This window comes from Cryptomeria japonica, unplaced genomic scaffold, assembly GCF_030272615.1.
Source record: "Cryptomeria japonica unplaced genomic scaffold, Sugi_1.0 HiC_scaffold_52, whole genome shotgun sequence".
NCBI lineage: Eukaryota > Viridiplantae > Streptophyta > Pinopsida > Cupressales > Cupressaceae > Cryptomeria > Cryptomeria japonica.
Window position 1 is genome coordinate 227859 of NW_026728874.1, and position 14642 is coordinate 242500.

Genomic DNA, 14642 nt, shown 5'->3' on the forward strand with positions numbered 1-14642 from the left:
TGGGCACCTTGGTGCGCACACCTTGGCTGGGCTGCGCACCAGGGCGGGCTCAAGATGGCACCAGCATTCCCTTTTTCTCACTATCTTTCAAAACGGAAATTTTAAAATCTCGTTTTTTTTTTGCCTTTTATGGAAATTAGTGAAGGCATCGCATCAAAGGTGCGCACCTCGCTGCCCACCTTGGTGTGCTCCGAGGTGCCCACCACGGTGCGCAACGCCGGTGCGAACCCGGGAGCGCCCCGATGTGTGCTCCAAGGTGCGGCGTGCACGAAGTCGGACCCCGGTTTGCCCCGGGTGCGCACCTCGCGTGCACCTTGGTGCGCACACCTTGGCTGGGTTGCGCGGCCTGGTGGGCACCATGGTGCGCACCAAGGAGCGCTCCGAAGTGTGCTCCAAGGTGCGGCGTGCACGAAGTCGGAGCCCGGTTTGCCCCGGGTACGCACCTCGCGTGCACCTTCGCCGGGGTGGGCACCTCGGCTGGGTTGCGCGCCCTGGTGCGCACCAAGGAGCGCTCCGAAGTGTGCTCCAAGGTGCGGCGTGCACGAAGTCGGAGCCCGGTTTGCCCCGGGTGCGCACCTTCGCCGCGGTGCGCACCATGGCGTGCACGAAGTCGGAGCCCGGTTTGCCCCGGGTGCGCACCTCGCGTGCACCTTCGGCGGGGTTGCGCGCCCTGGTGGGCACCATGGTGCGCACCAAGGAGCGCTCCGAAGTGTGCTCCAAGGTGCGGCGTGCACGAAGTCGGAGCCCGGTTTGCCCCGGGTGCGCACCTCGCGTGCACCTTCGGCGGGGTTGCGCGCCCTGGTGGGCACCATGGTGCGCACCAAGGAGCGCTCCGAAGTGTGCTCCAAGGTGCGGCGTGCACGAAGTCGGAGCCCGGTTTGCCCCGGGTGCGCACCTCGCGTGCACCTTCGCCGCGGTGGGCACCATGGCGTGCACGAAGTCGGAGCCCGGTTTGCCCCGGGTGCGCACCTCGCGTGCACCTTCGCCGGGGTGGGCACCTCGGCTGGGTTGCGCGCCCTGGTGCGCACCAAGGAGCGCTCCGAAGTGTGCTCCAAGGTGCGGCGTGCACGAAGTCGGAGCCCGGTTTGCCCCGGGTGCGCACCTCGCGTGCACCTTCGCCAGGGTGGGCACCTCGGTGCGCACACCTTCTCAATGTTTTCTTGCCTTTTCTGGAAATTGGTGAAGGCAGCGCATCAAAGGTGCGCACCTCGGTGTGCTCCGAGGTGCGAACCCGAGAGCGCTCCGAGGTGCCCACGAAGTCGAAAGTCGGGTTAATTGCATTGTTTTCCCCGGGTGCGCTCCGAGGTGCGCAACATCGGCGCGCACCAAGGAGGGCTCCGAAGTGTGCTCCAAGGTGCGCACGATGGCGTGCACCTCTGGTGCGCACGATTCGGAGCTCGGTTTGACCGGGGTGCGCACACCTTGGCTGGGTTGCGCACCTTTTGTGCGCTCCAAGGTGCGCACGAAGTCGGAGCTCGGTTTGCCCCGGGTGCGCACCTTCGCCAGGGTGCGCACCTTGATGCGCACGCCTTGGCTGGGCTGCGCACCTTGGTGGGCGCCATGGTGCGCACCTTTCGTGCGCTCCAAGGTGCGCACGAAGTCGGAGCTCGGTTTGCCCCGGGTGCGCACCTTGGTGGGCGCCATGGTGCACTCCGAGGTGCCCAAGATTGGTGCGCACCAAGGAGCGCTTCGAAGTGCGCTCCAAGGTGCGCGCGAAGTCGAAAGTTGGGTTAATTGTCCGGTTTGCCTCGGGTGCGCACCTTGCGTGCACCTTCGCCAGGGTGGGCGCCTTGGTGCGCACACCTTGGCTGGGCTGCGCACACCTTGGCACCCGCGTTTCCTTCATTTTAAATTTTTTTTTTTTACAATCTCTCAAGTGGGAAATTCTATAATCTCAACTTTTTTTGCCTTTTCAGGAAACTTTTGAATGGAGCGCATCATTGGTGCGCTCCGAAGTGTGCTCCAAAGCTCTCTCCAGCTGCGTGCACCTGCCCCGGCCGCGCACCCGGCCCCGCCCAGCTTCGCTCACCTGTCCCGGGCGTCTGGTGCGGAACCTTAGAGTAAGAAACATCACCGTGCACCTTGGCCAACGTGCGCGACTCGACCGAGCGCGCACTGGCCGAGGTGCACACCGATTTCACCTGGGTGCGCGCGCAGCACCTCGGGCGCACCGGGGTGCGCGCACAACGCCCGGGTTGCACCGTGGCCTGTGTGCTCGGGGTGCCTCGGGTGCGCGCTCGGTGTCGCCCCCGCGCGCGCGGTAGTGCGGGCAGCGCACCCCGGCCCGGCCCGGCCCCGACGAGAACGCAAACGGGCAAAAGGTTTATTCAAATAGCATTGCGACGCCCGGCGAAAAACTAAAAAAGGGTGCAACACCGGGACTTCCCGGGAGGTCACCCATCCCAGTACTACTCCGGCCCAAGCGCGCTTAACTGCGGAGTTCTGATGGGATCCGGTGCACTAATGCTGGTATGATCGCACCCGTTATGAGCTTGTCGCAGTGTGTACTTAGCAAACCGCGACCCACGTGCGAATCCACCCCGGCCACCCACCCCCGTCGAGGTGCACACCCTCCCTCGCGAAGTGCGCCCCGTTCGCCAAGTGTGAGCCCTGCCCGGGTGCGCGCACCTTGCTAGGGCGTCGGGTGTGCACCCGGCCCGGCCTACGTGCGTGCACCTGGAGGGGGCGTCGTGTGCGTGCAGTGTCCCGTCTGCAACGCGGTGCCCACACACCACCTCGGGCGCAACGACCTGCGCTCACATGTGGGCCGAGTGCACCTTGGTGCATGTTCGGGGCGCCTCGGGTGCACGCTCGATCTTGCCCCGGTGCACCAAGGCGCTCGGTTTGCCCCGGGTGCGCACTTGGTGCAAGGTGGGCACCCAAAATAGGGATCAAGCACCAAAACACAAGTTTCGGGATGCAAAATGGGACCCAAGGACCACAAATGCGTTCCAAGACCCATGATGGGTCCACGAGAACAAAAATGTGTTCCGAGACTTAATAAACAAATATTGGGTTTTAGGAGAAGAAACATGCTCTGATGCCCAAAACGAGAATCGACCCCGAAAAGGCCACAGGCCAAAAGTGGGATGCGAGACAAAAAAAAATGGGACCCGAGGACCAAAATTGGGTTCCCAGGTCGAAGACAGGGCAACCGGACAAGAAACGACCTCTAAGGCTCGAAATGAGTCCCGACGACTAAAACTTGACAAGAAGCACCCATCAGGCACCCAACTCGACACCCATGGGATGCCGACCCACCCGGGCTTCCACCTAGCACACCTTGGCACCCACCCACCCTCGCACCCAACCTCGCACCCAACTTAGCACCTTTGAACCCACATTGGCACTCACCCTGACCCTGGCACCTTGGAACCCACATTGGCACTCACCTTGACCCTGGCACCCACCTTTGCACTCACCTTGGGACCCACCCTGGCTCCCACCTCGGCACCCACCCAGACACCCACCTTGGTTCCTTGGCACCCACCTTGGATCCTTGGCACCCACCCCGACACCCACCTTGGCACGCAACTTGGCTACTTGCCACCCACCTTGGCTCCTTGACGCCCACCCCGACAACCACCCCGTGACCTACCCTGGCTAGGGTTGGTGCACACCCACCCTGGTGCCCACCTTGGCACCCACCCTATGACCCACCTTGGCACGCACCTTAGTACCCACCCCGTTACCCACCCTAGGACCCACCCCGTGACCCACCTTGGCCAGGGTGGGTGCACCCACCCTGGTGCCCACCTTGGCACCCACCCATCCTAGCACCCAGCCTGTGACCGGGCTTGGAACCCAACCTTGCACCCGCACCCGTCTTGGCCAGTGTGGGTGCGCACCCATCCTGGCACCCACGTTGTGACACACCCTTTAACCCACGCACCCTAGCACCCACGTTGGCACCCACCTTGGAACCCAACCTAGCAACTTGGCACCCACCCCGTGACCCACCTTGGCATCCACCATAGCAGTCGCCGACTTGGCACCCACCTCGGCACCCACCTTGACACTTGTGGACCCACCTTGCCACTCACCCTAGCATCGACCCATCCTAGCACCCACCCTGGCACCTTTGCACCCTAGCACTCACCCATCCTAGCACCTAACCTGTGACCCACCTTGACACTCACCCTCGCACCCACCTTGGAACCCAACCTAGCACCCACCCACCCTGACACCAACCCTAGCACCTACCCACCCTTGCACCCACCCTGTGACCCATCTTGGCACCCACCCATCCTACCACTCAACCTATCACCCACCTTCTCACCCACCTTGGCATCCACCTTAGCACCCACCCACACTGGCACCTTGGCACCCACCTCGGGCAAGGTGGGTGCACACCCACCCTGGCACCCAATTTAGAACCCACCGAGCATGTTACCCACCTTGGCACCCACATTGCAGCCCACCCTAGTACCCACCCTATGACCCACATTGGCATCCACACCCTAGCACCCAGGCACCTCGACACCCGCCTTGACACCCACCCTAGCACTGAACCTGTGACCCACCTTGGAACTCACCCTAGAACCCACCCACCCTGTGAACCACCTTGGCATCCACCTTAGCACCCACCCACCTTGGCACCCACTCTAGCACTCACCCATCCTAACACCCAACTTGTTACCCACCTTGGCACCCGCCCTCGCGTCCACCTTGAAACCCACCCTAGCACCCACCCACGCAGGAGCCCACCTTGGCACCCAACCTAACACCCACGCATCCTGGCACCCAACTTGTGACCCACCTTGGAACCCACCCTAGTACCCACCTTTGAACCCACTATATCACCAACCCACCTTGGCACCCACCCTATGACCCTCTTTGGAATCCACCCTAGCACGCACCCACCCTGGCACCCACCATGGAGCGCACCCTAGCACCCACCCACCTCGGCACGCACCTCAACACCCACCTTGGTGTGCGCACTGCGCCAACCTCTCAAAGACCCTATGTGGTGCGCTCCAAAGTGTACACCTTTGGTGCGCTCCAAGGTGCGCACCTTTGGTGCACACCGAGGTGCACACCAAAGTGTGCACCGAGGTGAGCACCAAAGTGCACTCCAGGGTGCACACCAAGGCGTGCACCTTTGGTGCGGTCAATGCAAACGAATTCGGAAGTTGGGGTCGATGTCCTAATCGCTGCTGCAGACTACACGTATGAGAATCGGACAAATAGCTTTATATAGGGGAGGTGTTGCGTTTGATGGGTCGACTCCCCTGGTTGTGTGCACTGCACCAACTTCAAAGACCCTGTCTTGTTTAAGAAGTCAAAAGTTGGGGTGGATGTCCTAATCATTGCTGCAGTCTACGCATGTATGAGAATCAGACAAATAGCTTATATAGGGGAGGTGTTGCATTCGGTGGGTTGACTCCCCTGGTTGTGCGCACTGCGCCAACCTCAAAGACCCCGCATAGCAGAAGAAGTCGGAAGTCGGATTTTGGTGAGCACCAAGGCGTGCACCTTTGGTGCGGTCAACGCAGACGAATTCAGAAGTTGGGGTGGATGTCCTAATCGTTGTTGCAGGCTACACATGTATGAGAATCAGACAAATAGCTTATATAGGGGAGGTGTTGGGTTTGATGGGTCAACTCCCTTGGTTGTGCGCATTACGCCAACCTCAAAGACCTTGTTTTCGTTAAGAAGTCAAAAGTTGGGGTCAATGTCCTAATGGCTCCTGCAGGCTACACATGTATGAGAATCGGACAAATAGCTTATATAGGGGAGGTGTTGGGTTTGATGGGTCGACTCCCCTGGTTGTGCGCATTACGTCAACCTCAAAGACCTTGTTTTCGTTAAGAAGTCAAAAGTTGGGGTCGATGTCCTAATTGCTCCTGTAGACTACACATGTATGAGAATCAGACAAATAGCTTATATAGGGGAGGTGTTGGGTTTGATGGGTTGACTCCCCTAGTTGTTCGCATTACACCAACCTCAAAGACCTTGTTTTCGTTTAGAAGCCGAAAGTTGGGGTCGATGTCCTAATTGCTCCTGCAGGCTACGCATGTATGAGAATCAGACAAATAGCTTATATAGGGGAGGTGTTGGGTTTGATGGGTCGACTCCCCTGGTTGTGCGCATTGCGCCAACCTCAAAGACCCTGCATTGCGGATGAAGTCGAAAGTCAGAGTTTGGTGTGCTACAAGGTGTGGTCGAAGGTGCTCACCTAGGTGTGCACCTTTGGAGCACAGGAAAAGTGCCCTCCAAAAGTGCGCACCTTTGGAGTGCACAAAAGTGCCCTCCAAAAGTGCGCACCTTTGGAGCGCAGAAAAGTGCCCTCCAAAAAGTGCCCTCCAAAAGTGCGCACCTTTGGAGCGCAGAAAAGTGCCCTCCAAAAAGTGCCCTCCAAAAGTGCGCACCTTTGGAGCGCAGAAAAGTGCCCTCCAAAAAGTGCCCTCCAAAAGTGCGCACCTTTGGAGCGCAGAAAAGTGCCCTCCAAAAGTGCGCACCTTTGGAGCGCAGAAAAGTGCCCTCCAAAAAGTGCCCTCCAAAAGTGCGCACCTTTGGAGCGCAGAAAAGTGCCCTCCAAAAAGTGCCCTCCAAAAGTGCGCACCTTTGGAGCGCAGAAAAGTGCCCTCCAAAAAGTGCCCTCCAAAAGTGCGCACCTTTGGAGCGCAGAAAAGTGCCCTCCAAAAAGTGCCCTCCAAAAGTGCGCACCTTTGGAGCGCAGAAAAGTGCCCTCCAAAAAGTGCCCTCCAAAAGTGCGCACCTTTGGAGCGCAGAAAAGTGCCCTCCAAAAGTGCGCACCTTTGGAGCGCACAAAAGTGCCCTCCAAAAGTGCGCACTTTTGGTGCGCACCAAGGCGCTGGTTCGGTCGTTGCAGGCGAGTTCGGAAGTTGGGGTCGATGTCCTGAGCGGAGGTGCAAACTACACAGGTGTCGGAATCGGACAAATAGCTTATATAGGGGAGGTGTATGCTTCGATGGGTCGACTCCCCAGGTTGAGCGCACCGCGCCAACCTCAAAGACCCTACGGTATGGATGAAGTCGGAAGTTGGGTCCGATGACCAATTCGATTAGTAGGTATGCTCATGAGGTCGGAATTTGGGTCCGATGACCTGCCATGTGCAGGAAGGCGAATGTTGACACTGTGCGTTGCAAGGTGCACACCAAGGCGCTGGTGCGGTCTTTTTAGTCGAGTTCGGAAGTTGGGGTCGATGTCCTGATCGGAGGTGCAAGCTACACAGGTGTGGGAATCGGACAAATAGCTTATATAGGGGAGGTGTATGCTTCGTTGGGTCGACTCCCCGGGTTGAGCGCACCGCGCCAACCTCAAAGACCCTACGGTATGGATGAAGTCGGAAGTTGGGTCCGATGACCGATTCGATATGTAGGCATACTCGCGAGGTCGGAATTTGGGTCCGATGACCTGCCACGTGCAGGAAGGCGAATGTTGGCACTGTGCGTTGCAAGGTGCGCACCAAGGCGCTGGTTCGGTCGTTGGAGGCGAGTTCGGAAGTTGGGGTCGATGTCTTGATCGGAGGTGCAAACTACACAGGTGTGGGAATCGGACAAATAGCTTATATAGGGGAGGTGTATGCTTCGTTGGGTCGACTCCCCGGGTTGAGCGCACCGCGCCAACCTCAAAGACCCTACGGTATGGATGAAGTCGGAAGTTGGGTCCGATGACCGATTCGATATGTAGGCATACTCGCGAGGTCGGAATTTGGGTCCGATGACCTGCCATGTGCAGGAAGGCGAATGTTGGGACTGTGCGTCGCAAGGTGCGCACCAAGGCGCTGGTGCCGTCGTTGCAGTCGAGTTCGGAAGTTGGGGTCGATGTCCTGGTCAGAGGTGCAAACTACACAGGTGTGGGAATCGGACAAATAGCTTATATAGGGGAGGTGTATGCTTCGATGGGTCGACTCCCTGGGTTGAGCGCACCGCGCCAACCTCAAAGACCCTACAGTATGGATGAAGTCGGAAGTTGGGTCCGATGACCGATTCGATACGTAGGCATATTGGCGAGGTCTGAATTTGTGTCCGATGACCTGCCATGCGCAGGAAGGCGGAATTTGGGTCCGATGACCGAGTTGATGGCGTGCCATGCGCAGAAAGGCGGAATTTGGGTCCGATGACCGAGTTGATGTTGATGGCCCGCCATGCACAGGAAGGCGGAATTTGGGTCCGATGACCGATTTGAAGGCGTGCCATACGCAAAAAGGCGGAGTTTGGGTCCGATGACCGAGTTGATATTGATGGCCCGCCATGCGCAGGAAGGCGGAATTTGGGTCCGATGACCTGACATACGCATGGAGTCCGACTCGGGGGCCGATGTTCGATTCGATGACTTGCATTGTGGGTAAAGTCGGAAGTTGTGGTCTTTGACCCGATTCGATGACCAGACTTCGGCTGCTTGAGAATCGGACAAATAACTTATATAGGGGAGGTAGTGTTCTCGAGCATCCTCCCCCCGTGCCCGTTTATGTCGATTGATGCTGGTGCTCGACTGGTTGGAGCGCTCGGATGCAAAAATCTTGCACCAGGATTTATCGATTGTGATGGACACGGCAAGTCTCCTGATTGCTATGCAGGAGCTCATCGTGAATCTCTATGCGGCCTTGGTATGGACTCGACCTGCGGAATGGTTCGGCAATGGTAGTCGCTCCAACACGTCCTTGCAATGGCCACAGAGGTGATTCGACTAGAGCTCCAGTCTAGCTTTTGGGTTGCTTGGCGGACTGGTATAGCCGCGATCGAGTTCCGGCCATGAACGTTTTAGATAGCTCTTGGGCTTTCTGGGACGGAAGTCGGAAGTTTGGGCTGTTGTCCGATTTGATGACCATTCTTCGGATGTGTGAGAATCGGACAAATAACTTATATAGGGGACTGTGTTGTCTCACGCAGCCCCCTCCGTGCCCCTCTATCTCGACCGATGTTGGTGCTTGAAAGGGTTGGGATCGCTCGGATTTATAAACGTGCACCACCATTTGTCGAGTGTGAGGGACGCGGCAGGTCTCCTAAATGCTATGCGGGCGCTCTCTGAGAATCTCTATCCGGCCTCGACACAGACTAGTCTTGCTGAATGGTTTGGCACTGGTAGTCGATCCAACACGTCGTTGTTGTGGCCGCCTAGGCGATTCGATTCGAGCCCCCGTCTAGCTTTTGGGTTGCTTGGCGGATTTTGCCCTATCCGCAAGTGAGCTCGGTCCCTAAACGTTCGAGAAACCCGATTGCTATGCGCCGACTCTCTTTCTTGCGAGCCTCCATCTAGCTTTTGGGTCTCTACGGAACGGAAGTCGGAATCTGGGACCGTTGTTTGATTCGACGAGGCAGACTACGGTTGTGCGAGAATCGGACAAATAACTTATATAGGGGAGGTGTTGACTGGAGCATTCTCCCCCGTGCCCCTCTAACTCGACCAATGCTGGCGCTCGAACGGTGGTAGCGCTCGGATTTTCATTGAGCGCCAGCATTGGTCGATTTAGAGGGGCATGCGAGATTCCCGAATGCTATGCGAGGGCTCTAACGGAAATGTCTATTGGTTTCGGTATGGATGCAATTGCGAGTGGTTCGGCAAAGGTAGTCGTTCCGATGCGTCCATGTCGTGGCCAAATCGATAATTCGATTTGAGCCCTCGTATAGCATTTGGGTCTCTCGATGTGATTCCGCATTCCAGTCCCTTTGGGCACTGCTTGAGCCGCATCCCAGGGGGTTCCCTTCCCAATAATCTGCCTCGCAACCCGATTGCTATGCGGTGAGGCTCCTCGGCCGCCTCGGAACTATCTGTGTATCAGACGCATCGCGGGATAAGGGGTTGGCAACGGTAGTCGCCCCAAGCGCGTCCGATGCTTGGACCATTCCGAGGCGGCCCTGAAGCCTCTTCCGTCTAGCCGTTGGGTCCTTCTCGCCGCATCCCTCGCCTCGCACCCCGATTGCTATGCGGTGAGGCTCCTCGGCCGCCTCGGAACTATCTGTGTATCGGACGCGTCGCGGGATAAGGGGTTGTCACTGGTAGTCGCCCCAAGCGCGTCCGATGCTTGGACCATTCCGAGGCGGCCCTGAAGCCTCTTCCGTCTAGCCGTTGGGTCCTTCTCGCCGCATCCCTCGCCTCGCACCCCGATTGCTATGCGGTGAGGCTCCTCGGCCGCCTCGGAACTATCTGTGTATCGGACGCGTCGCGGGATAAGGGGTTGTCATTGGTAGTCGCCCCAAGCGCGTCCGATGCTTGGACCATTCCGAGGCGGCCCTGAAGCCTCTTCCGTCTAGCCGTTGGGTCCTTCTCGCCGCATCCCTCGCCTCGCACCCCGATTGCTATGCGGTGAGGCTCCTCGGCCGCCTCGGAACTATCTGTGTATCGGACGCGTCGCGGGATAAGGGGTTGTCACTGGTAGTCGCCCCAAGCGCGTCCGATGCTTGGACCATTCCGAGGCGGCCCTGAAGCCTCTTCCGTCTAGCCGTTGGGTCCTTCTCGCCGCATCCCTCGCCTCGCACCCCGATTGCTATGCGGTGAGGCTCCTCGGCCGCCTCGGAACTATCTGTGTATCGGACGCGTCGCGGGATAAGGGGTTGTCACTGGTAGTCGCCCCAAGCGCGTTCGATGCTTGGACCATTCCGAGGCGGCCCTGAAGCCTCTTCCGTCTAGCCGTTGGGTCCTTCTCGCCGCATCCCTCGCCTCGCACCCCGATTGCTATGCGGTGAGGCTCCTCGGCCGCCTTGGAACTATCTGTGTATCGGACGCGTCGCGGGATAAGGGGTTGTCACTGGTAGTCGCCCCAAGCGCGTCCGATGCTTAGACCATTCCGAGGCGGACCCGAAGCCTCTTCCGTCTAGCCGTTGGGTCCTTCTCGCCGCATCCTTCGCCTCGCACCCCGATTGCTATGCGGTGAGGCTCCTCGGCCGCCTCGGAACTATCTGTGTATCGGACGCGTCGCGGGATAAGGGGTTGTCACTGGTAGTCGCCCCAAGCGCGTCCGATGCTTGGACCATTCCGAGGCGGACCCGAAGCCTCTTCCGTCTAGCCGTTGGGTCCTTCTCGCCGCATCCCTCGCCTCGCACCCCGATTGCTATGCGGTGAGGCTCCTCGGCCGCCTTGGAACTATCTGTGTATCGGACGCGTCGCGGGATAAGGGGTTGTCACTGGTAGTCGCCCCAAGCGCGTCCGATGCTTGGACCATTCCGAGGCAGACCCGAAGCCTCTTCCGTCTAGCCGTTGGGTCCTTCTCGCCGCATCCCTCGCCTCGCACCCCGATTGCTATGCGGTGAGGCTCCTCGGCCGCCTTGGAACTATCTGTGTATCGGACGCGTCGCGGGATAAGGGGTTGTCACTGGTAGTCGCCCCAAGCGCGTCCGATGCTTGGACCATTCCGAGGCGGACCCGAAGCCTCTTCCGTCTAGCCGTTGGGTCCTTCTCGCCGCATCCCTCGCCTCGCACCCCGATTGCTATGCGGTGAGGCTCCTCGGCCGCCTTGGAACTATCTGTGTATCGGACGCGTCGCGGGATAAGGGGTTGTCACTGGTAGTCGCCCCAAGCGCGTCCGATGCTTGGACCATTCCGAGGCGGCCCCGAAGCCTCTTCCGTGTAGCCGTTGGGTCCTTCTCGCCGCATCCCTCGCCTCGCACCCCGATTGCTATGCGGTGAGGCTCCTCGGCCGCCTTGGAACTATCTGTGTATCGGACGCGTCGCGGGATAAGGGGTTGTCACTGGTAGTCGCCCCAAGCGCGTCCGATGCTTGGACCATTCCGAGGCGGCCCCGAAGCCTCTTCCGTGTAGCCGTTGGGTCCTTCTCGCCGCATCCCTCGCCTCGCACCCCGATTGCTATGCGGTGAGGCTCCTCGGCCGCCTTGGAACTATCTGTGTATCGGACGCGTCGCGGGATAAGGGGTTGTCACTGGTAGTCGCCCCAAGCGCGTCCGATGCTTGGACCATTCCGAGGCGGACCTGAAGCCTCTTCCCTCTAGCCGTTGGGGCTTTCTCGCCGCATCCCTCGCCTCGCACCCTGATTGCTATGCTGTGAGGCTCCTCGGCCGCCTTGGAACTATCTGTGTATCGGACGCATCGCGGGATAAGGGGTTGGCAGTGGTAGTCGCCCCAAGCGCATCCGATGCTTGGACCATTCCGAGGCGGCCCTGCAGCCTCTTCCGTCTAGCCGTTGGGGCCATCTCGCCGCATCCCCCACCTCGCACCACGATTGCTATGCGGTGAGGCTCCTTGGCCGCCTCGGAACTATCTGTGTATCGGACGCATCGCGGGATAAGGGGTTGTCACTGGTAGTCGCCCCAAGCGCGTCCGATGCTTGGACTATTCCGAGGCGGCCCTGCAGCCTCTTCCGTCTAGCCGTTGGGGCCATCTCGCTGCATCCCCCACCTCCTCGGCCGCCTCGGAACTATCTGTGTATCGGACGCATCGCGGGATAAGGGGTTGGCAGTGGTAGTCGCCCCAAGCGCGTCCGATGCTTGGACTATTCCGAGGCAGCCCTGCAGCCTCTTCCGTCTAGCCTTTGGGGCCATCTCGCCGCATCCCTCGCCTCGCACCCCGATTGCTATGCGGTGAGGCTCCTCGGCCGCCTGGGAACTATCTTCGTATCGGACGCATCGCGGGATAAGGGGTTGTCACTGGTAGTCGCCCCAAGCGCGTCCGATGCTTGGACTATTCCGAGGCGGCCCTGTGGCCTCTTCCGTCTAGCCGTTGGGGCCATCTCGCCGCATCCCCCACCTCGCACCCCGATTGCTATGCGGTGAGGCTCTTCGGCCGCCTTGGAACTATCTTCGTATCGGACGCATTGCGGGATAAGGGGTTGTCACTGGTAGTGGCCCCAAGCGCGTCCGATGCTTGGACTATTCCGAGGCGGCCCTGCAGCCTCTTCCGTCTAGCCGTTGGGGCCATCTCGCCGCATCCCCCACCTCGCACCCCGATTGCTATGCGGTGAGGCTCCTCGGCCGCCTTGGAACTATCTTCGTATCGGACGCATCGCGGGATAAGGGGTTGTCACTGGTAGTCGCCCCAAGCGCGTCTGATGCTTGGACTATTCCGACGCGGCCCTGTGGCCTCTTCCGTCTAGCCGTTGGGGCCATCTCGCCGCATCCCCCACCTCGCACCCCGATTGCTATGCGGTGAGGCTCCTCGGCCGCCTTGGAACCATCTTCGTATCGGACGCATCGCGGGATAGGGGGCTGTCACTGGTAGTCGCCCCAAGCGTGTCCGATGCTTGGACCATTCCTAGGCGGCCCTGAAGCCTCTTCCGTCTAGCCGTTGGGGCCTTCCCGCCCCATCCCTCGCCTCGCACCCCCGATTGCTATGCGGTGAGGCTCCTCGGCCGCCTTGGAACCATCTGTGTATCGGACGCATCGCGGGATAAGGGGTTGGCACTGGCAGTCGCCCCAAGCGCGTCCGATGCTTGGACCATTCCGAGGTGGCCCTGAAGCCTCTTCCGTCTAGCCGTTGGGGCCTTCCCGCCCCATCCCTCGCCTCGCACCCCGATTGATATGCGGTGAGGCTCCTCGGCCGCCTTGGAACTATCTGTGTATCGGACGCATCGCGGGATAAGGGGTTGGCACTGGTAGTCGTCCCAATCGCATCCGATGCTTGGACCATTCCGAGGCGGCCCTGCAGCCTCTTCCGTTTAGCCGTCGGGGCCTTCCCGCCGCATCCCTCGCCTCGCATCCCGATTCCTATGCGGTGAGTCTTCTCGGCCGCCGCGGAACTATACCTGTTATTGCTACTGCATCCTTCGGCTGGTAACCTCCTCTGCCGCCTTGGAACGTTCTCTTTGTCGGACGCGTCGCGGGATAAGGGGTTGGCACTGGTAGTCGCCCCAAGCGCGCCCGATGCATAGACCGCTCCGAGTCGACCTTGCTTTCAGCCTCTCACATGCATAGACCTCTCTGAGTCGACCCTGCAGCCTCTCACGTTTAGCCTTTGGAATCTCGCCTCACAACATGATTGCTATCCTTGATGCATCCCTTGCCTCGAGCCCTGATTGCTTTCTTGGCTGCATCCCTCCTCTCCTCACAGCCCGGTTGTCATCACTGCTTCATCCGTCGCTTCATGCATTCTGGCTGCTGGGCCCTTCCCACCGCACACCTCGATTGCTATCTCTTCTGCATCACACACCCCGATTGCTATCTCTGCTACATCCCTCGGCTCTCACTTCTGCATCCTTCGCCTCACACCTCGATTGCTATCAATGCTGCATCCGTAACCTCACACCCCGATTGCTATGCGGGGAGGCTCCTTGGCCGCCTTGGAAATTTCTGTGTGTCGGACGCACCGCGGGATAAGGGGTTGGCACTGGTAGTCGCCCCAAGTGCGCCCGATTCTTAGACCGCTTCGAGGTGACCTCGTAGCCTCTTTCGTCCAGGCTTCCTGCCTTCAACGCCCTTTTTACACCTCGATTGCTATGCGCGGGCTCGTTGGCGTCTATCACCTCTCTGCGAAGAGTGGCACGATGATTGTTGGGGTAAATCGTAGCAGTCCGATCTCTGGCCTTGGGCCATTGTGAGGGCTGATCGATTTCCTGTGCGCATCTCGTGTTCGCCCAGTAACAGACTCGACGACTTGTAATCGGTCTTGTTCCCGATTGTTCCTGGAGGTAGTCTTCGGAACTCTTGGATTTGACCTGTCACTCGAACTGTCCTCTTCCGAGGATGCTTGTGTGTGTGTGCTTGTGCCATTTCCTTGGCGGTATTAAC

At 59.5% G+C, this 14642-nt stretch overlaps 1 non-coding gene across 1 annotated transcript; it reads right to left on the minus strand.

Annotated features, from left to right (window-relative positions):
• Positions 1 to 2364: 2364 nt before the first annotated feature.
• Positions 2365 to 2483, minus strand: LOC131862877 (5S ribosomal RNA). The gene has a single exon (XR_009361813.1). It is a non-coding gene; the product is annotated as a 5S ribosomal RNA (ribosomal RNA).
• Positions 2484 to 14642: the final 12159 nt, after the last annotated feature.